Source organism: Salarias fasciatus, chromosome 3, assembly GCF_902148845.1.
Source record: "Salarias fasciatus chromosome 3, fSalaFa1.1, whole genome shotgun sequence".
Classification (NCBI taxonomy): domain Eukaryota; kingdom Metazoa; phylum Chordata; class Actinopteri; order Blenniiformes; family Blenniidae; genus Salarias; species Salarias fasciatus.
This window is the reverse complement of record NC_043747.1, coordinates 26,998,637-27,021,980: the sequence shown is the minus strand read 5'-3', so window position 1 is coordinate 27,021,980 and position 23,344 is coordinate 26,998,637. Positions and strand designations below refer to the sequence as shown.

General features: G+C 44.5%; 1 pseudogene; it reads right to left on the bottom strand.

Annotated features, from left to right (window-relative positions):
- LOC115381039 (NACHT, LRR and PYD domains-containing protein 14-like) overlaps positions 1 to 23,344 on the bottom strand; it is an 88,935-nt pseudogene that overhangs the window by 1,633 nt on the left and 63,958 nt on the right.

Here is a 23,344-nt window from a genome sequence, read left to right as displayed (position 1 = left end):
CTGTCACACCAACACAACAAGCCTGTGGCTCCTCTGATTGGCTGACTGTGTGTCCTCTGCTGTCCAATCCTGAAGCTGCTCAGCGTTCTCCTCTCACAGCCTCACTGAGAGTCAAACACTGGATCTTTGTTCTCACACTGACTGTGTTTAGTCCAAACCTGCTGAAAGCAGCATGGACTCACTCCAACCATCTACTGACCTCAGAGCCTGCAGGCTGCAGTCTGGACTCTGCTGGAGATCAACCAGCTGCTGCACATCTGGAGCCTGCAGCTGGTTTGAACGCAGGTCAAGGGTCATCAGATTGGAGGGGTTGGACTTCAGAGCTGAGGCCACAGAAGAACAGCTGATCTCTGACAAACTGCAGCTGTCCAACCTGAATAAAGAGAGAAAGCAGCAGAATCACTGAGGAGGAACCAATCAGATGTGTTGATGGAGAAATGAGCAGCTCCACATTACTGAGTCCTGATCAATGAGCTGTTCTGTTGTTGTGGATCTTCATCACACACATCATCCACATGTCAGCACAACATTCACACTCCTCATGTCCACACACACCAGTCAGCTGCTGCTGAGCTCAGTCCACTCTCTCACTGCAGGATCAGAGTCTCAGATCACAGCTGCTGACAAACATTTCTCCTTCTACAACAGGAACAGACAGTCAACTGACCTCAGAGTCTGCAGAACACAGAGTGGACTCTCCAGAAAACCACACAGCTGCTCAACTCCTGAATCCTGCAGAGGGTTGTAACCCAGATCCAAATGATCCAGATGTTTCAGGAGGGAGGGGTTGGACTTCAGAGCTGAGGCCACAGAAGAACAGCTGATCTCTGACATCCTGCAGTACCACAACCTGAACAAAGAGAGAAAGAAGCGAGATTGGAGGACAAAGTTTGATGCTGAAGTCATAGAGACCTGAAGAAGGTTCAGATTCAATCCAGGATCAGAGCCAATTTATTTTTTATTTATTTAACCTTTATTTAACCAGGTAGGTCCCACTGAGATTAAAAACCTCTTTCTCAAGGGAGTCCCAATTAAGTGGATATCATGAGATACACTGAACTATGAATTAGGGTCCGAGCCCGTGAGCATGGGGGGGTGAAGGACACTACTGGAATTGATAAAGCAAAATGATCGAGACCAGAATTTGTCCTGAAATTCATCTTTATGAATGGATCCGTCTGAGATGGACGCGTCCCAAATGGCTCATGACTGTGGCAAAACGGAGGACAAATAAAGTATTTTCAGGGCTTCTGTGACCTGATAATACAACAATATTTTGACCAGAATTTACCCTGAAATGCATCTTTTACAAAGGGAAGCATCATCTGGAAAGTATCTATTTGTTGAGATTGTCGAGATTTTCTGTAGAAATTGTTTTGTTTTGTGAAAATACACATTTGTATCATGTATAGTCTGCACCACAACAACAAAAAATTAAAACTTCAATTTAAAGATCATTTTGTCTGTATTTTACTGCTGCGGCCCACTCAAGATGAAACTGAGTTGGATGTGGCCCCTGAACTAAAACACGTTAGACCCCCCCGGACGAGAACATGGAGAGAAGAGGAGCCACTGATGCAGCCCAGAGAGAAAGAAGAGAAGATTTTAGCCGTCTGTTGATCTGAGGTATGAATGGACAATGGAGGACTGAAAGTTAGGCTCAAGCATATTATTCCCCCTGAAGAGAATAAATCTCTCCTCATGTGAAACTGGTAGGGGGCAATCCCTTCAACCCCACCCCACCCGCCCATTTTGGACAATGAAATTCAAGAACTGCAACCTCTTCTACATAGAACTCTAAATCCTTCCATATTTGATGAGTCATTTGTTTTTAACTTTAGTTGTAAATCACAGTTGAAATGAGGAGTTAATCCTCTTTAGATGAGACTGATCAGACTGATCCTTGTTGTTCATTTGGTCTTCTTAAGAAGGTTGGAGCTCCGAGGAACTGAAAGAAGAACTATGGTTCTTCTTCTCCCTGATATGATCTTTGATCATTTGGAGAGCTGAATTGATGAAAAGACCAAACAGAAGCAGAGTCCAGTGGAGGACATGTCAACAGCCAAGGTCACTGGACAGAAAGCCAACAAGTCCAGAGTTTGCAGAGTTGCTGAGAGTTCGGAGCTCCAGCTGGGAGATCAGTGACAGCTTGATCCAGGAGAGATCAGCCTGCTTTGAAAGCTGAAGGTCAACATGGAGCGTGTCAGAGGTTCACAGTCAATGATCCACTGCAGCTCCTTTCTTCTTCTAGCAAGCTTTGAAATGTGGAGCTGCACACGGCTCTGCCACAGTCACAGGACTAAAGACCAGAGAAGAAGCTCCGTTTCTCCTGGAGATCCTCAGTGTGGATCACTCTCAGATCAGCCTGATGTCTGACCTTTAGTGTCAACACTACTTTACTGAAACACACTCAAACATGGAGTCTGACCTCAGAGTCTGCAGACGACAGAGTGGACTCTGCAGAAAACCACACAGCTGAGAAACTGCTGCATCCTGCAGATCGTTCACACTCAGGTCCAGATGTTTTAGATGTTTCTGGAGGGAGGGGTTGGACTTCAGAGCTGAGGCCACAGAAGAACAGCTGATCTCTGACAAATTGCAGCCCTCCAACCTGAATAAAGAGAGAAAGAAGTGAGATTAGAGGACAATGTTTTATGTTGAAGTCATTGAGAGCTGAAGAAGGTTCAGACTGGAAGAGTTTAGAAATGTAAAGCCACCAGGAGGAGAAGAGCTCATGTTGGGAATCACATTTATAGAGCGTTCAGTGATCAATAATGGAGTGGAATTCCTCATTGTATGAAAACTTCGTGGATTTCCTCAAGGCTTTTGGCAGTCTGCATCGTGATACCCTGTGGCAACTCCTCCGACACTATGGGATCCCAGCCAAATTGACACGCATCATCAAGGAGTCTTACGAGGGAATGGCTTGTCAGGTGGTTCATGGAGGCCGGTTGTCGCGTCGTTTCGACGTGAAGACCAGTGTTCGTCAGGGGTGCCTTCTGTCGCCGTTCCTACTTCTCCTCGCCATCGACTGGGTGATGAGGCAGATGACAGATGGACAGAGAGACGGCATCCAGTGGACCCTCTGGACCCAGCTGGACGACCTGGACTTTGCTGATGATCTTGCTCTGCTCTCCCACAATCAACAACAGATGCAGAACAAGACCACAAGACTAGCCTCCCATGCCTCCCAAGTCGGCCTCCACATCCACCCCAATAAGACCAAGATCCTGAAAATCAACGCCTCCAGCAGAGAAGCGGTGAAGTTGGGAGATAACAACCTGGATGAGGTCGACACGTTCACCTGCCTTGGAAGCGTTATTAACCAGCAGGGAGGAACAGATGCAGATGTTAAGACCCGCATCGGGAAGGCAAGAACAACGTTCAAAGCGCTAAAGAACATCTGGCAATCCAACCTTATAACATCTCGTACCAAAATCTGCCTGTTCAACTCCAACGTCAAATCAGTCCTTCTATATGGAGCAGAGACATGGAGAACAACAAAGACCACCATCAAAAGAGTCCAGACCTTCATCAATTTATGCCTGCGAAGAATTCTAAAGATCCACTGGCCAAATACCATCAGTAATGCAGATCTCTGGGAAAGAACCAACCAAGTGCCAGCAGAAGAAGAGATCAGGAGGAGAAGATGGAAATGGATAGGGCATACCCTGAGGAAACCATCAACAAACATTACACGACAGGCCTTGACCTGGAATCCTCAGGGGAAGAGAAAGAGAGGCCGACCAAAGAACACCTGGAGAAGAGACCTGGAGGCGGACGCCAAGCAGACCGGCTACACCTGGAGGGAGTTGGAGCAAATTGCTCAGGACCATGGACGCTGGCGGACTGTTGTGGATGGCATATGCCCCTCTAGGGGTTTAAAGGCCAAGTAAGTAAGTAAGTGATAAATAATGATTCATATTTAACAGAGATAGGTAGTGTTGTACTGAAGACCAGTCTCAGTCTGGAGACCGGGCGTTGTGAGGCAGTGTTACTTATTAAATTGTGTGTCATCACTCTGAAAGAGCCAAGAATCAAACTGCTGTCACATGATTCACCAATGATTTCTGCTTCTGCTCAGTGATCAGTGTTTGAAAACCTCTATGACAGTAAATAACCTGCTGTGCTGTGTGAGCTCCCTGCTGCTTTAAAGGTGTAATACAAGATTTTCTATTTGCTTTGAGTTCCGGGTGGATCATCAAAATACCTGGTGGGTCTGTTTGTCAATCATTCTGACGAGCTGCTTTCGTCAAGCCGTTGTGTGCTCGCTCCCAATCACGTTCTGCGTATTGCGCATGCGCATTCAGAGTGTTGTAGCCGTGAGCTTCGGTTTCAGCAAGTAGCTACTTACCGATGGCGAGTCTGGCATAATGAAACTGTAACTGTTTCGGAAAGCAAGCTTTATGAGCGAGGCCGATCGCAGAAACTGTAAACAGAGCCGTGCACTCCCGGAGAAGAAGAGGCCATGCTCGCACACTTCCGCCATTATAGGCGTTTCCTGGGAGAAGCAGGAGAGCCGGGCGGATGGTCTGGCGCATGCGCGTTTTTCAAAAAGTGAGTAACAGACGTTTGGCTTCGTCTTTTCAAGAAAATCCTGTATTAGACCTTTAAGGGCCACACTTCGTAAAAGCAGCAGGCTGTTAGCTTAGCTGTTAGCCACCAACCAATGAGCGAGTTTTGAACGATTTGTTCATCCTCCAACATCACGAGGCGGAACAACATCTCAACTACTGAGATGATGGAAAGGAGATTTAAGCACTGTGCATCTTGGACAGAACCAGACAGGTTGTCAGGACACTTGTCTAAAAACTACATTGAATCAGTGTTGAATAAAATGGTTCCGTTAAATTTGGTGTGGTCTCAGTTTTGACTCTGTCTGGATACACCGCGGACTCGGTTTATGTGGTCTGGACTGCAACACTAGAGATAGGTTATTAAAGAACAGGATCCAATACATGAGCTCGTGGACTCCGCCCCTTTTCATTGAAACTGAAGGCCAATTTGTTGATGTGATAAGATAAAATGAACTATGAATTCTAACAAGGCACAAAAACTAAAATCTCAGTATTCGGCCACAGGAAGTATCACGCCAATGAATTTAACTTTATGTGTGATGATAATCAGTTAGAGGTTGTGCCTTGTTTCAAATATTTAGGAGTTACATTGAAACATAATGGGTCATTGAAGCCAGCTATTAAAGGGTTGCATGATGCAGCTAATAGAGCAATATTCACTGTCCAGGCAAAGGGCAGAAAACATGACTTGTCACTAGAGGTCATTCTAGATCTCTTTGACAAGCTGGTTACCTCAGTTATGCTGTATGCCTGTGAAGTCTGGGGATTTGAAACTACTGAGTTACTTGAAAGACTGTACCTGCGCTTCTTAAAGAACATGCTGAGAGTGAAAACAAACACCTGCAACAATATGATATATGGAGAACTGGGTAGGTTCCCCATAGGTATCACTGTTAGTTGAGCAAACTACAGAAAACTATCTTGGTCATTGTTTACTCTCTGAGGGTCGCTTCCGCTATTTTGTGACAGTCATTGGCTCAGCTGTTTAATCGCATTTTGCCATCTAATAACACAGTTTGTGATTGGACGAGAGCATCAAACGGTCTGCCGCCGTCTAACAAGCGCCACTTCCAAAACAGTTAATAACTATTTAGATATTTGAGAAATAAATGGATAAAATGTACAACTATCACTTTGTAATGTTCCTGAAGTGTTCAAACTATTGTTTCCCTGATGGATTACTTTTCTCCTCGATGGATTCTAAACATGTCACGGCTCGTAACTGCTGAACGCCACTCAAGTCTGGACAGAAAGTAAGTCTATTACACACGTGAAGTTACCTTTAAGAGATTAAAAGTTTAAAAGCATTAAACGTAACAAACAAGTGTTTTTACAGTTGTATGGGAGAAGAACAGCAGGGCTGATGATTCATGACTGAAGTCAGGCTTTTATAGGAAGAGCTGCTTCATTCAGGTGTTATTTAGTCACTGGCAGCTGAACTGTGGCGATATGCTGCATGCATGCAGACACTGTGACCCAAAATGATGACTTTAAATACGGGTTACGGGTCGGGCTGTGGGTCGTGTTTCAACAGGTCGGATCGGGTCGCGGTACTCATCGGGCTGATGCGCGGGTTTGCGGTTCAGTTGCGGGTTTGTACGTCCCCGGGTCGGGCCGGGGCGGGTCTTGAAAATTGGACCCGTGCAGGACTCTGCAACCAGGTCAAGAAGATTCTGGATGACTGAGGTATGTCCTACATTTGGACCACACAGTCATTCAGCTCCATCCTCTGGCTCAAACTGACTGAACGAATACTGAAAGACCAACACATCCAAAAGTAGCAAAGTGAAATTAGAGAAAGAACTTCCTGTGACTTTTACGCAGAGATAAAGGAAAACTATAGACCAGAGAAATATTTACTTTGTGAAAACGCTAGGCATAGGCAGGCCATCAGCAACTTTAGAACAAATAATACAAGGACTCCAAAGGTCAGTGGTTGATGCAAAGGACTGGAAAGAAAACTAAGAATCTGTAATCTATGTAATGCTAACTCTGTGAGTGATGAACTGCATGTCGTGCTCGAGTGTACGGATAGAGAAATAACTGCTTCAAGAGGAAAATATTTTGTTTGGTATTATAGAAAAAACCCTCCAAGTACAAGATGATTTGTTTGTTTCAGTCCACAAACATGAGAACTATTTGTAGATTGGGTGCCTTTTTGAAAGGGGTTCTTCCCCTTTTTTGTTGAAGTGTTTGTCTTTCTTTTTGTTGAAGTGTATGGCTTTCTGTCTGTCAGTGAGATGTTTGTGTTCCAGACCATGGGCATGGTGAAGAGCAAATTAAGAATGAAATGAAAATTATTGTCGGAAACCAAGAGTATGGGGGTTGAAGGACACTGTTGGAATTGCTCAGAGAAATTGAAAAAATATACTGTTGGAAAAAGGTAGTTATTATCATTGCTTCATGCAGACACTTACTGACTTATCATGCAATGATACTCATGGCATAGCATGCCAATGCCCTTGTTATGCATATCGTAGAAAATTACTGTAAGCTTGTGTAACCAGAAAGGAATTTATACTATCGGTTGTGGTCCGTGTACCTTACGGCCATTCGTTTTCCGGATTGATATGGGTAAACGAAAAACGGAAAACCATTCGATTTCCGATTTCCGTTTGGATTAAGGTAAACAAAAAACGGAAAACGAGCCGTCTCCCGTTTTTCGTTTGGAAATCGAAAATCAAAAAACGGAAAACGAGCCTTTATCTGATTGCTTATTATGTGTTTATCAAACGAAAGTCGGGAAATAAAATACGGCCGTTTTTTAATTCAACCATTTCTCAAGTTTGCGCTGCTGGAAACTGCTGCTGGTTGTATCTTGCACTTCACAAGTCCCTGTGTTACTTATCTTCTACATACCTTTCCAAACAAGCAGGTGAAAGCTGCCACTGCTGGCTGGACATCAGCTTCCCGAAAAGCAAAGAGGATGCAGCAGCAGCAGCAGAAGAAGAAGAGAAAGCTCGACTTCCGGTTTTCCAGCAGCGCAAACTTGAGAAATGGTTGAATTAAAAAACGGCCGTATTTTATTTCCCGACTTTCGTTTGATAAACACATAATAAGCAATCAGATAAAGGCTCGTTTTCCGTTTTTTGATTTTCGATTTCCAAACGAAAAACGGGAGACGGCTCGTTTTCCGTTTTTTGTTTACCTTAATCCAAACGGAAATCGGAAATCGAATGGTTTTCCGTTTTTCGTTTACCCATATCAATCCGGAAAACGAATGGCCGTAAGGTACACGGACCGGTTGTAACCGCCCACCAATTTTCTAATAAGAAGCTTGGAGGTGAGCAGGTCTTCGGAGATGAAGGAAGCTGCCCTGATGGAGTCAGCTGTCTCTCCCCTCATGAGGAAAACTCATGTCTGTCTCTGCCTGCTTCCTTTTGCTGGTGTGTCTCTTGTCTACCTGTTTCAGGGTTGCAGCTCTGCTCAAACCTGACATATACATGATGCTCGTGCAAACCAAACCAAAACATGTGAAGGAATTACACTTTAGGGGAAACAAGGAGGCCGGTGGGCCAGATGCGGCCCGGGGGCCTCCTATTGAGAACCACCGGCCTCGGGGATGATATCAAATGCCCTGAAATTTTTCCAGTTAACAGAAACTGTATTGGTGAGTGAAGTTCATCAAAATCTTCCTCAAGACTCTGAGGGTGTGGTCACAGCCTCACCACCAAGTTTGACATTCACCATGGAACAGGAAATACACTGTAAACAGCCTGAACATGGTCTGATCAGCCTCAGAATGCTGCTGCTCGGCTTTTAACAGGCACTAAAAAGCTTTTTAAGTCCGCTCTTAAAACTCACCTTTTCTCCCTGGCCTTTCAATACAGGAAGACTTGTTTGACTTTTTATGTGTCTGTTATTTTACTATTTTATTGTTCTTTTTACTGTAATTTTATTTGTCGTGTTCAGCACTTTGGTCAACTCTGTTGTTTTTAAAGTGCTTTAGAAATAAAGTTGGATTGGATTGGATACGTCTGAGATGGACGCGTCCCAAATGGCTCATGATCAGGTTAAAACGGAGGACAAATAAAGTGTTTTCAGGGCTTCTGTGGTGATGAGCTGATAATACAACAACATCTTCACCAGAAATTGTCCTGAAATGCATCTTTTACAAATGGATGCATCTATTTGGGAAGTGTCTATTTGGGACGACACTGCTGGAATATTATCCTCTAACTGTCCTGGCCAGCTGTACCACACTGCTCTTCTTCGAGGGAAAACTAAAAACTAATGTCCAACCATGAAGAGACACACAAATGTAGCTTAGCGTTACCCCGACCCTCAATATTAATTCAACGGTTCATCCATCCATCTTCCACCGCTTATCCGGTACCGGGTCGCGGGGGCAGCAGTCTCAGCAGAGATGCCCAGACTTCCCTGTCCCCAGACTCTTCCTCCAGCTCTTCAGGGAGGATCGCAAGGTGTTCCCAGGCCAGCCGCAAGACATAGTCTCTCCAGCAACTCCCCCCCAGGGAGGCGTTCAGGAGGCATCCTAAAGAAGTGCCCGAGCCTCCTCAGCTGGCTCCTCTCGATTGGAGGAGTACCTCCTCACCTTATCTCTAAGGAAGCGTCCAGCCACCCTACGGAGGAAGCTCATTTCAGCCGCTTGTATCCGGGATCTTGTCCTTTTGATCAGGAACCAAAGCTTATGACCATAGGTGAGGGTGGGGACCTTGCTAACATTACTGTGAAGTTGCCATTCTAACTTAACAGTAATGTTAGCAGAGAAGCTGCTGTCTATCAACCGTGTTAATTTTCAGTTTGTAATGTATATCCACACATAACATCAGCCCATCCAGACTAAACTTAAAGGTCGAATACACGATTTTCTCGAAAAGACGAAGCCCCACGTCTGTTACTCACTTTTTGAACAACGCGCATGCGCCAGACCATCCGCCCAGCTCTCCTGCTTCTCCCAGGAAACGCGGAAGTGTACGAGCGCGATCTCCTCTTCTGCGGCGTGCACGGCTCTGTTTACAGTTTCTGCGATCCGCCTCGCTCATAAATAAAGCTTTTTTTCCGAAACAGTTACAGTTACATTTTGTGAGACTCGCCATCGGTAAGTACTAGCTCAGAAGCTCACCGGCTACATAAACACTCTGAATGCGCATGCGCAAAAGGGAGAAGCTGATTGGGTGCAAGCACGTAGAACCGCCTTACGAAAGCAGCTCGTCAGAATGATTGACAAACGGACCCACCAATTATTTAGGTGATCCACCCGGAAATCAAAATCCTGTATTACACCTTTAAACCAGTGTCTCAATCTCTCCTCATATGAAGCTGGTAGGGGGCAGTCCCTTTACCTCCACCCCATCGGCCCCATTTTGGATAATGAAATTCAACAACTGCAACTTCTTCTACAAGGAATTCTAAATCCTTCTTCATTTGATGAGTTATTTGTTTCTAACTTTAGTTGTAAATCACAGTCGAAGTGAGGAGTTAATCCTCTTTAGATGAGACTGATCAGACTGATCCTTGCTGTTCATTTGTTCTTCTGAAGAAGGTTGGAGCTCCGAGGAACTGAAAGAAGAACTACGGTTCTTCTTCTCCCTGATTTGATCTTTGATCTTTAAGAGAGAGCTGAATTGATGTGAAGACCAAACAGAAGCAGAGCCCAGTGGAGGACATGTCAACAGCCAAGGTTGGTGTCAACACAGCTTTACTAAAACACACTCAAACATGGAGTCTGACCTCAGAGTCTGCAGACCACAGAGTGGACTCTGCAGAAAACCACACAGCTGAGAAACTGCTGAATCCTGCAGAGGGTTCCTACTCAGGTCCAGATGTTCCAGATGTTTCAGGAGGGAGGGGTTGGACATCAGAGCTGAGACCACAGAAGAACAGCTGATCTCTGACAAACTGCAGTAACCCAACCTGAATAAAGAGAGAAAGAAGTGAGATTAGAGGGCAGAGTTTTATTTTGAAGTCACTTAGAGCTGAAGAAGGTTCAGACTGGAAGAGTTTAGAAATGTAAAGTCCAAACAGCTGAAGCCAACAGGAGGAGAAGAGCTCTTTTCACACACATCTCAGTTCTATTGTTGGGAATCACATTTATAGACTGTTCAGTGATCAATAATGATTAATATTTAACAGAGATAGGTAGTGTTGTACTGAAGACCAGTCTCAGTCTGGAGACCGGGCGTTATGAGGCAGTCTTACTTATTAAATTGTGTGTCGTCACTCTGAAAGAGCCAAGAATCAAACTGCTGTCACATGATTCACCAATGATTTCTGCTTCTGCTCAGTGATCAGTGAGTAGTGAGTCTTCATGTTGACAGCCAGGGGCATCAGTAGGTTTTAAAGGGATACTACAACATTTTGGCAAATTGGCCCATTTAGCGCAATTCCTTAGTCATTTCGAACAGCATACTTACTTTTTTGGTGAGGGCGAGCTGTTGTTTATTCAGACGTGAGTCGGGGAAGGTTTTCGGGATGGACACAATGGAAGTGAATGGTATTTTTGTTCCCCCTCGTCAAACTCATCAAATACACAATCCAACAACCCCAAAACACTTTGGTGGACATTTTATAATACGCACATTCACTACGCTGTGGAACACCAACAAATAATATTGTAGCGTTACGACACTGAAGCAAATACTGGGAACTACTTTTTCTTTTGAAATCACTACGCCCAGACACCACGTTTAGTAAGTAGTTCCGTTTTAGCTATCTTCGCATAAACAACTCAATCTGGTAATTTTGCATTAATATTTCACAACGTAGTGATTGTCTGGATTATAACGTGTCCACCAAAGTGTTTTGGGGTTGTTGGATTGTGTATTTGATGAGTTTGACGAGGGGAACCAAAAATACCATCCACTTCCATTGTGTCCGTCCCAAAAACCTTCTCCGACTCACGTCTGAATAAACAACAGCTCGCCCTCACAAAAAAAGTAAGTATGCTGCTCGAAATGACTAAGCAATTGCGCTAAATGGGCCAATTTGCCAAAATGTTGAAGTATCCCTTTAAGGACTGGGGGGGCTCAGACCCCAGGAGGTGCACAGGATGTGAGTGAACATGGTGCACGAGCACAAATCTTCACCAACAGTAAAAAAAAAAACACAGAAATTATTTATGATTTCAATTCTTTTTTAAAGCAGAACTATGCAACTTTTTTGTCTCAATAAATGTTTTTAGAATCCCTGTGTGGGTAAACAAAGACTTGGTGCAGTGATTCTCCGGTCCCTCCCCTCCCCCCGGTGTCTGTGTCCTGAAAACAGCACTTGCAACTTTCCGAGGAGCGGACTCAACTACATCTCGCGAGAACAAGCCTCGTTTATGGCACTCATATGGGAGTACAAGTATAAAAGTGCGTAAAAAAACCCATGAAACCCTTGCTAGCGGTAGCAACGCCACCCTGAGGTGCTCACGCATGGCAGAACCAAAAGTCAGAAAAAACCTTTGTCTGACGAGTGGAAAAAAAGGAAATCGGAGTGGGACGCTCCCTGTTCACAGAGGTGGGGGTGAATGTTTACGACAGTGAGCTTTCACAGGAGACCAGTAGGGGGAGCCACCAACCAACAAGCTCGTTTTGAACAATTCGTTCATCCTCCAACATCACGAGGCGGAACAACATCTCAACTTCTGAGATGGTGGAAAGGAGATTTAAACGCAGTGTGTCTTGGACAGAACCAGACAGGTTGTCAGGACACTTGTCTAAAAACTACATTGAATCAGTGTTTAATAAAATGGTTCAGTTAAATTTGGTATGGTCTCGGTTTTGACTTGGTCTGGATGCACTGCGGACTCGGTTTTTGTGGTCTGGATTATAATGAGATAGGAATAAATTATTGAAGAACAGGATTGAATACATCACATGACCTCGTGGACTCCGCCCCTTTTCAGTGGAACTCAATGGAAGACTGAAAGTTAGGCTCAAGTATATTATTCCCCCTGAAGAGAATAAATCTCTCCTCATGTGAAACTGGTAGGGGGGCAATCCCTTTAACCCCACCCCAACAGCCCCATTTGGGAAAATGAAATTCAAGCACTGTGACCTCTTCTCCGTTTCTCCTGGAGATCCTCAGTGTGGATCACTCTCAGATCAGCCTGATGTCTGACATTTAGTGTCAACACAACTTTACTGAAACACACTCAAACATGGAGTCTGACCTCAGAGTCTGCAGACGACAGAGTGGACTCTGCAGAAAACCACACAGCTGCTCAACTGCCGAATCATGCAGATGGTTCACACTCAGGTCCAGATGTTCCAGATGTTTCAGGAAGGAGGGGTTGGACTTCAGAGCGAAGACCAGAGAACAACAGCTGATCTCTGACATCCCGCAGAACTCCAACCTGAATAAAGAGAGAAAGAAGTGAGATTAGAGGACAAAATTTGATGCTGAAGTCATTGAGATCTGAAGAAGGTTCAGACTGGAAGAGTTTAGAAATGTAAAGTCCAAACAGCTGAAGCCAACAGGAGGAGAAGAGCTCTTTCCACACACATCTCAGATCTCCAGCTCACACAGCAGCTACACACCGAGAACTTCTGCTCTTTTTCATGGACACACATGAGCTGAGTTTAACAAATAACATGAGGAAACAAAGCAAAGTTTCCTGTGACTGGACAACTCTTGATTCATTGACTGCAACAGACTAACTTCAGACAGTGAACTGACCTCAGAGTCTCCAGTTTACAGTTTGGACTCTCCAGTCCAGCACACAGAATCTTCACTGATGAATCCTTCAGTTTGTTGTTACCCAGGTCCAGATGTTTCAGATGGGAGGGGTCAGACTTCAGAGCTGAGGAGATCATTTCATAGTCAAAGTCAGCCAGCCTACAGTGAAAAAGTCTGTAAAGACACAGAGAGAAGACAGGAAGTTGCTTTGAGAGAGGACACTGTCGGATTCCTCCTGTTTGCTATCAGAGCTTCAGCGTTTGACTTTGGCTTCATGTGCACATGAAGGAGAGAACATTGAGCTCCAGATGTTTTCATCATGTCCTGAGTTCTAAATGTTGAAGTGAAGGTGTGGAGCGGGGTTGGATGTCCTGCTCCTTGAAAAACAGTTTCTGAACATCTGACAGAGGTCCGAGCGACTGAACAGCTCTCATGGCTTCACACTTCACTGAAGAACAAAAAGTGTCTTCAGTTGCTGCTCAGTTCAAAAAATGCATTGGTTGTCCTGTTTGTACGCACTGAGGTGGACTGAACATGTACAAACTAGTTGATGATGATGTTGGTGAAGTAGAACATTGTAAATTCATGGAGAAAATCAATTATTACTCATACTCCCTTAAAAATGTTCTTGAACATTTCAAATTTATTTGAAGAATTACAGACCACAATGAATCTAACAGGAATAAGAAGATTGAAAGCTTGAGAAAATAACTTGAGAATATAGAATTTTTTGAAAGCTGCTAATAAGTGGCATTTTGAAACAGCAATTTGATTTAAAAAAATTTTCAAAATTTTCTGATTTTCATTTTTGTTAATTAAGTAGAGCCAGCCCCTGTATCTGGGGATTGGGTTGCCGGGCACCCTACCATCGGCTGCCATCCAAACCACATTGCACCCGGCCCCTACGGTTCCCTTGGCGGGTGCTGGGTCCGCCGGAGGGTTGGCCCACGTTGCCCCTTCGGGCTGGGCCCAGCCGGGCCCCGTGGGCAAAGGCCCGGCCACCGGGCGCTCGCTTGCGAGCCCCAACCCCAGGCCTGGCTCCATCCTCCTCTCCAGTACCCTGCATAGACTTTCCTCAGCCTCCCTGGGAAAGTGTATGCCAGGGCACTGGAGAGGAGGATTCAACCGATAGTCGAACCTCGGATTCAGGAGGAACAATGCGGCTTTCGTCCTGTTTGTGGAACACTGGACCAGCTCTATATCCTCCATAGGGTGCTGGGTGCTGAAGGGTTCATGGGAGTTCGCCAAACAAGTTCAGGCGACAAGCAGAAGTCTGGTCCGCATTGCCGGCAATGAGTCAGACCTGTTCCCGGTGCATGCTGGACTCTGGCAGGGCTGCCCTTTGTCACCGGTTCTGTTCATAATCTTTATGGATAGAATTTCTAGGTGCAGCAAGGGGCTGGAGGGGGTCCGACTTGACCACAGGATTTTATCTTTGCTTGTTGCAGATGATGATGTCCTGTTGGCTCCACTGAACCTGAACCTGCAGCATGCACTGGGGTGGTTTGCAGCCGAGAGTGAAGCGACAGGGATGAGGACCAGCACCTCCAAAACCAGGGCCATAGTCCTCGACTGGAAGAAGAACGGTGGAGAGACCCTGGTCCAAGTGGAGGAGTTTAAGTATCTTGGGGTCTTGTTCACGAGTGGGGGACGGATGGAGCTTGAGATTGACGGGTGGATCAGTGCAGTAGCTGCAGTGATGCAGTCGTCATATCGGTCTACTGTCGTGAAGAGGGAGCTGAGCCGAAAGGCAAAGCTCTCGATTTACCCGTCAATCTACGTTCCCACCCTCACCTATGGTCATGAGCTTTGGGTCATGACCGAAAGGACAAGATCCCGGATACAAGTGACTGAAATGAGCTTCCTAAGTAGGGTGGCTGGGCGCTCCCTTAGAGAGAAGGTTATGGCTGCAGCCGGATGCTGCACGAATACACCCCGCACGAATACGACCCTACACTTCCAGCAAGTTTAGACCACTTTCTAAAGAGAGTGCTACTTACTGAAGCCTGCACGAATACGGCACTACCGCAATTTACATTTTAAATTGGTGAATTCACTCAAAATATACTTACAACCCTATCCCTAACCCGAACCCAATTTAAAACGTAAATTGCGGTAGGGCCGTATTCGTGCGGGGCGTATTCGTGCAGCCTACGGTAGGTGGCGCTCTCGTGTGAGGAGCATTCATTCAGGGCGTATTCGTGCAGGCTCTGGTAGATGGTGCTCTCTTCAGAAAGTGGTCTAAACTTGCCAGAAGTGTAGGGTCGTATTCGTGTGGGTCGTATTCGTGCAGCATCCGGCTGCAGACATATACTATTGCCCTTAGAGATAGGGTGAGGAGCTCAGTCACCAGGGAGGAGCTCGGAGGAGAGCCCGCTCCTCCTCCACATTGACAGGGGCCAGCTCAGGAGGCACGGTCACCTTTTTAGGATGCCTCCTGGACACCTCCCGGGGGACGTTTTCCGGGCATGTCACACCGTGAGGAGACCCCAGGGAAGATCGAGGACACGTTGGAGAAACTATGTCTCTCGACTGGCCTGGGAACGCCTTGGGGTCCTACGGGAAGCGCTAGAGGAAGTGTCTGGGGACAGGGAAGTCTGGGCATCTCTGCTTAGACTTCTGCCCCCGAGACCTGGACCCGGATAACCGGTTGAAGAAGGATGAATGGGTTAATTAAGTAATCAATTGAAACTATAGATAAAAAAAACTAATTTTGAATACCTCAATAATAGCCTTTTCATGGTTTGTGCTCCATGATCTGATGAGTTGACGATCAAAATCATCATTTGTTGTAGCTGGAGTTTCTTCATGACGGATCATTGAGGAACATCTCCACAGAGTAACTACAGGAAGTACTTCCTACAAACATCACTGAGATATTGATCAGGACATGTGGACTCACCGAAACTTCCTGCAGTTCCTCACAGCTGGGATCAGTCTCCGTCGTCCCTCCTTTGATGTGTTGTACTTCTCCAGGTCCAACTCCTCCAGGACCGTGTCTGACATCTGCAGCATGTAGGCCAGAGCTGAGCAGTGGATCTCAGAGAGTCTCTTCTCTGATCTGTTCTCTGACTTCAGGAACTCTTGGATCTCCTGATGGACTGAGAGGTCCTTCATCTCCGTCAGACAGTGGAAGAGGTTGATGCTTCTGTCTGGGGACATTTTATCACTGTAGATCTCCTTCAGGTTCTGGATGACTCTCTGGATGGTTTCTGGACTGATCTCTGTCTGACCCAGCAGACCTTCTAAGAGTCGCTGGTTGGATTTCAGACAGAGGCCATGAAGGAAGCGGACAAACAGGTCCAGGTGGCCGTTCTGACTCCTGAGGGATTTCTCAAGGACCTTCATCAAGAATTTGTCCAGAGACTGGAAAGTATCATCATCATCATCATCATCCTCGATCTGAAAGATCCAAGATGCAAATGCAAAATCCTCATCCTCATCCTCCTCTCCGATGAAGGTCTTCAGTACATCTGTCTTCCCGCTGGTGAAACAGTGGAACATGAAGACTGCAGCCAGAAACTCCTGAACACTCAGATGGACGAAGCTGTAGACGACTTTCTGGAAGATCACAGACTCTCTTCTGAAGATCTGAGTCCAGATTCCAGAGAACAGCGAGGCCTCAGTCACATCCAGACCACACTGCTCCAGGTCTTCTTGGTAGAACACCATGTTTCCTTTCTCCAGGTGTTCCAAGGCCATCCTGCCCAGCTTCAGAAGAAGCTCCCTGTCAACCTCCGTCAGCTCCTGTGGACCCGTCTCAGGTCCTTCATGGTACTTGAGCTTCTTCCTGTGTGTCTGAACCAGCACAAAGTGGGAGTACATGTCAGTCAGGGTCTGGGGCAGCTCTCCTCTGTGCTCGCTGCTCAACATGTGCTCCAGAACTGTAGCAGTGATCCAGCAGAAGACTGGGATTCCACACATGATGTGGAGGCTCCTGAATGTCTGGATGTGGGAGATGATTCTGCTGCTCAGCTCCTCATCACTCAGCCTCCTCCTGAAGTACTCCTCCTTCTGGGCGTCAGTGAAGCCTCGCATTTCTGTCAGTCTGTCCACACTTGTTGGAGGGATCTGATGGGCCGCCGCCGGTCGGGAAGTGATCCAGACCCGAGCCGAGGGCAGCAGATCCCCCCGGATGAGGTTAGTGAGCAGCAGGCTGACTGAAGACTGCTGGGAGACGTCAAGCAGCCGCTGGCTGCTGCTGAAGTCCAGAGAAAGTCTGCTTTCATCCAGGCCGTCCAAGATGAAGAGCAGCTTGCAGACAGCCAGCTCCTCTGCCGTCAGCTTCTGGAGCGTGGGATGGAAAACAGCCAGCAGTGAGAGGAGACTGTACGGCCGCTCTCCCAGCAGGTTCAGCTCCCTGAAGGAGAGCACCACCAGCACACTGACATCCTGGTTCTCCAGGCCCTCGGCCCAGTCCAGACTGAACTTGTGCACCGAGAAGGTTTTTCCACTGCCGGCCACGCCGCTGGTCAGAACCACTCGGATGTGTCTGAGCTGCTGGGCCGAGGCTTTGAAGATGTCCTGAACCCTGATGGCAGTGTGAGGGAGGCTCTCCTTCCTGGAAGCTGTCTCCAGCTGCTTCAGCTCAGGTTCCCTCTGAAGCTCCTCACTGAGTCCCTCTGTGATGTGGAGCTCAGTGTAGATCCTGTTGAGGAGGCTTCCTCCTCCTGCTTCATCACTTCCTTCAGTCACACGTTCACATCTCCTCCTCAGACTCTTCTTATGTTCATCCAGAAGCTGCTGCAGACCAACACCTGCTCAGAGACAACAACAATGAGACTTCACACAAACAACAAACTTTCCTGACTCTACAACACAACCAGTCCAACAAACCAGTCCCTCAGAGACACATGTCCACTCTTACTTGGTGCAGCGACGCTTCTGGGTCTTTCTGGCTGCTCCTCACAGACATCACTGCTCTTCTTCTCTCTGTGGACAACAAGCAACATTTACTCTGAGCAACACAACACACAGCAAAGACACAAAGATACAGCTTCATATAAACAAGTGGTTTCGCCCTGTGCCCCTCCGGCCATGTGGGGGCGCTCTGGGCTGGTTTTGGTTTGCTCATTTTTGCATGTCCTCTCTTCCTGTTTTCTGTTTGCCCTCTTGTTCTTGCCTCACTCATTACCGCCCTAATGGGTATCACCTGTCCTGCCCTCTACTGAAGCACTGCTCCCTTGGTGTGTCGTGTCGGTTCGTTGTGGGTCTGTCCGTGTGCTCTGCTAGTGTGTCCTGGCCTGCCTCAGCTCTGCCCATTCCTGTATCCCTGCATTCCCGTTACCTGCAAATAAATGAGTTTTGAACCCCGCCTGGCTGCCTGCACATGGGTCCTTCCATCCCGCACCCGTGGCACTGGCAGAAATTCACACATTTGAATGAGTGATCTAAGTTTTGAATGATAAGTTCTTCGTGCGTGTGTGTGTGTGTGTGTGTGTGTGAGAACTCAGTAGTATGAATGAGACATTAAACCTGTTGTTTGAACCCCGCCTAGTTAATCAATGATCTGATGGTTAAATCACTCTGTGATCTACTCATTCCTAAATACCTGATTATTTGACATCATTAATGAATAAATAACAGTTTATTTGGATTAATAATAATTGAATTTGGGATAAATTACTTTGTGTTCCATTTGAAACAGTTTATTACACCGTAATTGATTGTTATTTAGTATTCACCATTAATGACCTGCAATTATTAACTGGTAAATAATTTACTCAAATTAATTACCTAATAAATTACTTAAATCAATTACTCCCAGTAATCGATACTCCAGTAATGTAATATGAATTACCCAACGTAAACCGCAACACCATATAATTATCTTTATTTGTATTTTATTGGCGGTTGTGTTTTGTACTAATCAGAGCTCTCCAAGCAGCAGTTCTTTTTCACGGCATTTCGACATGGCTGGATGACTCTGCTGAGAGCCTCAGCCCCACACACACACACACACACACACACACACACACACACACACACACACACACACACACACACACACACACACACACACACACAGTAATTTGAGAAGTTAATCACAACAGTAAAGAGATGAACCAGATCAAAGGTCAAAGGTCAGACCCTCACAGCGCAATAATGTTTGTGGCCTCTGGACCTGGACTCTGCAGGAGCAGCTGACATCTCTCACCTGTCCTCAGACTCTGATCTGTCCTCCTCTTCATCCACACCAGACATGTTCGGTCAGGCTGAGAGAGAAAGCAGCAACAAGGACCCCACCACACACACACACGCACACACACACACAGAGCAAATGATTCACTGTTTGTCAGCAGTTAAAGACTTACTGCAAGTTCCAGATCTCAACGAAACATTACTTCAAACAGAAAGAAAAGTAAAAACATGAAGCATTAAATCCACCCCATGTGAGGAGTTGGACTCTGATTTAGTTTAGGGTGACCATATTTTGAATTCCAAAAAGGAGGACCGGCGGGGGGGGGGGATTCAGATTGGCTTCTCAGAGGTTGATGAACATTCTTTATTAGGCTTCAATGAAAATTAACTTCTTTAACAAAATCAAATGTAAAAACTTGTAACAAAATACGGTAATGGCTCTCTTAGACTCGTCAAATATTAAATAATTTTCTTAATATGGACTCTTCTGTTGGAAAATCAAGATTCGACAATATATTTCTTAGTCCAAAAAGTTTCATTGGTCTTTCCAAGTTATAATCCAAAAACAAAGGTTCTTTTCCAAAGACCAGGGAGGTATTTTGTTATTTACCTGCCGAAACCATCAGGTAAATAACAAAATACCTCCCTGGTCTTTGGAAAAGAACCTTTGTTTTTGGATTATATTTCTTAATAACTGCAATAAGATAGAAGAATAGAAGAGTCTCAGAAATATTAACTTAAACAAAAAAGATATTGACTTTTAATCTTTAATTGTTTTCTTTATCCTGCTTTTCTTCAACATTCTATTTTTTATCTCATTATGTTGGAATTTTTTTTGCAGTTCATCCGTGAAGGTGCTCTTAAGCTGAGGCTTTTTCCTGCTCCGCAAAGCCATCCCTCTGTGAAAAAAACTAAGTGCTGCGGTGCACACTTATTCTAGGCATTATGGTAACAGCGCAGACAAGCTCATATCACTGTATAAGGGACAAAAAAAATCCTCTGATATCCACAAGCCATTTCACCTCAGGCTGACAGTAGACCATCCCAGGATGTCACTCAACAAATTTCAGAGCAATCTGATGTGGCATTTCAAAATAAGAGCCCTCCAAAAATGTCATATCTGGGATTATACTTATCCTGAATTTAAAAAATCATCTAAAAAAATTCCTCTGATATCCACAAACCTTTTCACCTCAGGCTGACAGCAGACCATCCCAGGAGGTCACTCACCTAATTTCAGAGTAATCTGATGTGGAATTTCAAATTAAGAGCCCTCCGAAAGTGTCATATCTGGGATTAAATTTACCCTAAATTAAAAAATTCATATAAAAAAATCCTTTTGATATCCACAAACAATTTCACCTCAGGCTGACAGCAGACCATCCCAGGAGGTCACTCACCTAATTTCAGAGTAATCTGATGTGGAATTTCAAAATAAGAGCCCTCCGAAAGTGTCATATCTGGGATTAAATTTACCCTAAATTAAAAAATTCATATAAAAAAATCCTTTTGATATCCACAAACAATTTCACCTCAGGCTGACAGTAGACCATCCTAGGAGGTCACTCACCTATTTTCAAAACAATCTGATGTGGCATTTCAAAATAAGAGCCCCCCAAAAATGTCATACCTGGGATTAAATTTACCCTAAGTTAAAAAATTCATATAAAAAAATCCTTCTGATATCCACAAACCATTTCACCTCAGGCTGACAGTAGACCATCCCAGGATGTCACTCAACAAATTTCAGAGCAATCTGATGTGGCATTTCAAAATAAGAGCCCTCCAAAAATGTCATACCTGGGATTAAATTTACCCTAAGTTAAAAAATTCATATTAAAAAATCCTTCTGATATCCACAAACCACTTCACCTCAGGCTGACAGTAGGCCACCCCAGGATGTCACTCAGCTAATCTCAGAGCAATCCCATGTAGTATTTCAAAATAAGAGCCCTCCAAAAATGTCATATCTGGGATTATACTTATCCTGAATGTAAAAAATCATCTAAAAAAATTCCTCTGATATCCACAAACCTTTTCACCTCAGGCTGACAGCAGACCATCCCTGGAGGTCACTCACCTATTTTCAAAACAATCTGATGTGGCATTTCAAAATAAGAGCCCCACAAAAATGTCATACCTGGGATTAAATTTACCCTAAGTTAAAAAATTCATATAAAAAAATCCTTCTGATATCCACAAACCATTTCACCTCAGGCTGACAGTAGACCATCCCAGGATGTCACTCAACAAATTTCAGAGCAATCTGATTTGGCATTTCAAAATAAGAGCCCTCCAAAAATGTCATACCTGGGATTAAATTTACCCTAAGTTAAAAAATTCATATAAAACAATCCTTCTGTTATCCACAAACCATTTCACCTCAGGCTGACAGTAGGCCACCCCAGGATGTCACTCAGCTAATCTCAGAGTAATCCCATTTAGTATTTCAAAATAAGAGCCCTCCAAAAATGTCATATCTGGGATTATACTTATCCTGAACGTAAAAAATCATCTAAAAAAATTCCTCTGATATCCACAAACCTTTTCACCTCAGGCTGACAGCAGACCATCCCTGGAGGTCACTCACCTATTTTCAAAACAATCTGATGTGGCATTTCAAAATAAGAGCCCTCCAAAAATGTCATACCTGGGATTAAATTTACCCTAAATTAAAAAATTCATATAAAAAAATCCTTCTGATATCCACAAATCATTTCACCTCAGGCTGACAGTAGGCCACCCCAGGATGTCACTCAGCTAATCTCAGAGCAATCCCATTTAGTATTTCAAAATAAGAGCCCTTCAAAAATAGAATTCCTTGAATTATATTTACCCTAAATTTAAAAAAAAAAAATACAAAACATTCCTCTGATATTCACAAACCATTTCACTTCAGGCTGAGAGTAGGCATTCCCAGGATGTCACTCGACTAATTTCAGAGCAATCTGATGTGGAATTTCAAAATAAGAGCCCCTCAAAAATAGAACTTCTTGGATTAAATTTACCCTAAAAAAAAAAAAAAAAATCATATAAAAAAATCCTTTTGATATCCACAAACAATTTCACCTCAGGCTGACAGTAGGCCACCCCAGGATGTCACTCACCTAATTCCAGAGTAATCTGATGTGGCATTTCAAAATAAGAGCCCTCCAAAAATATCATACCTGGGATTAAATTTACCCTAAATTAAAAAAAATTATATAAAAAAATTCTTCTGATATCCACAAACCATTTCACCTCAGGCTAACAGTCGGCCATCCCAGGATGTCACTCAGCTAATCTCAGAGCAAACCGATGTAGTATTACAAAATAAGGGCTCTCCAAAAATAAAATTCCTTGAATTATATTTACCCTAAATTAAAAAAAATACAAAAAAATTCCTCTGATATCCACAAACCATTTCACTTCAGGCTGAGAGTAGACCTTCCCAGCATGTCACCCACCTAATATCAGAGTAATCTGATGTGGCATTTCAAAATAAGAGGCCTTCTAAAATAGCTATTCCGGGATTATATTTACCCTCATTTGAAAAATTATGAAAAAAATCCCTGTGATATCCACAAACCATTTCACTTTCAGTTGATGGTAGGCCAGCCCAGGATGTCACTCACAAATTTTCAGAACAGTCTGATGTGGCACTTCAAAATAAGAGCCCCATAAATAACACAACTTTTCATGTGTTGTCAACACAACTTCAATTTTTCAACATGTGTCAAACACAAAACCGATTACAAAAGTAATCATAAAAATTGCAGCGGAACCATCTGTCACAGGTGTCCCATTAGATTTGTATGGCAAAAGAAAGAAAATACACTCAGCGTTAGCTGCAGTATAAAAGATTTTGTGGTGGTACTCCATCCATCCATTCTATCTCTCCAGTTTATGTGTAATTGCTGCTTGACGTGCCTGAAGGACCTCCAAAGGATGTGGTCCTGTACTGTAAAATCAGTTTTGTGTTTGACACATGTTAAAAATAAAAGCTGTGTTGACAACACATT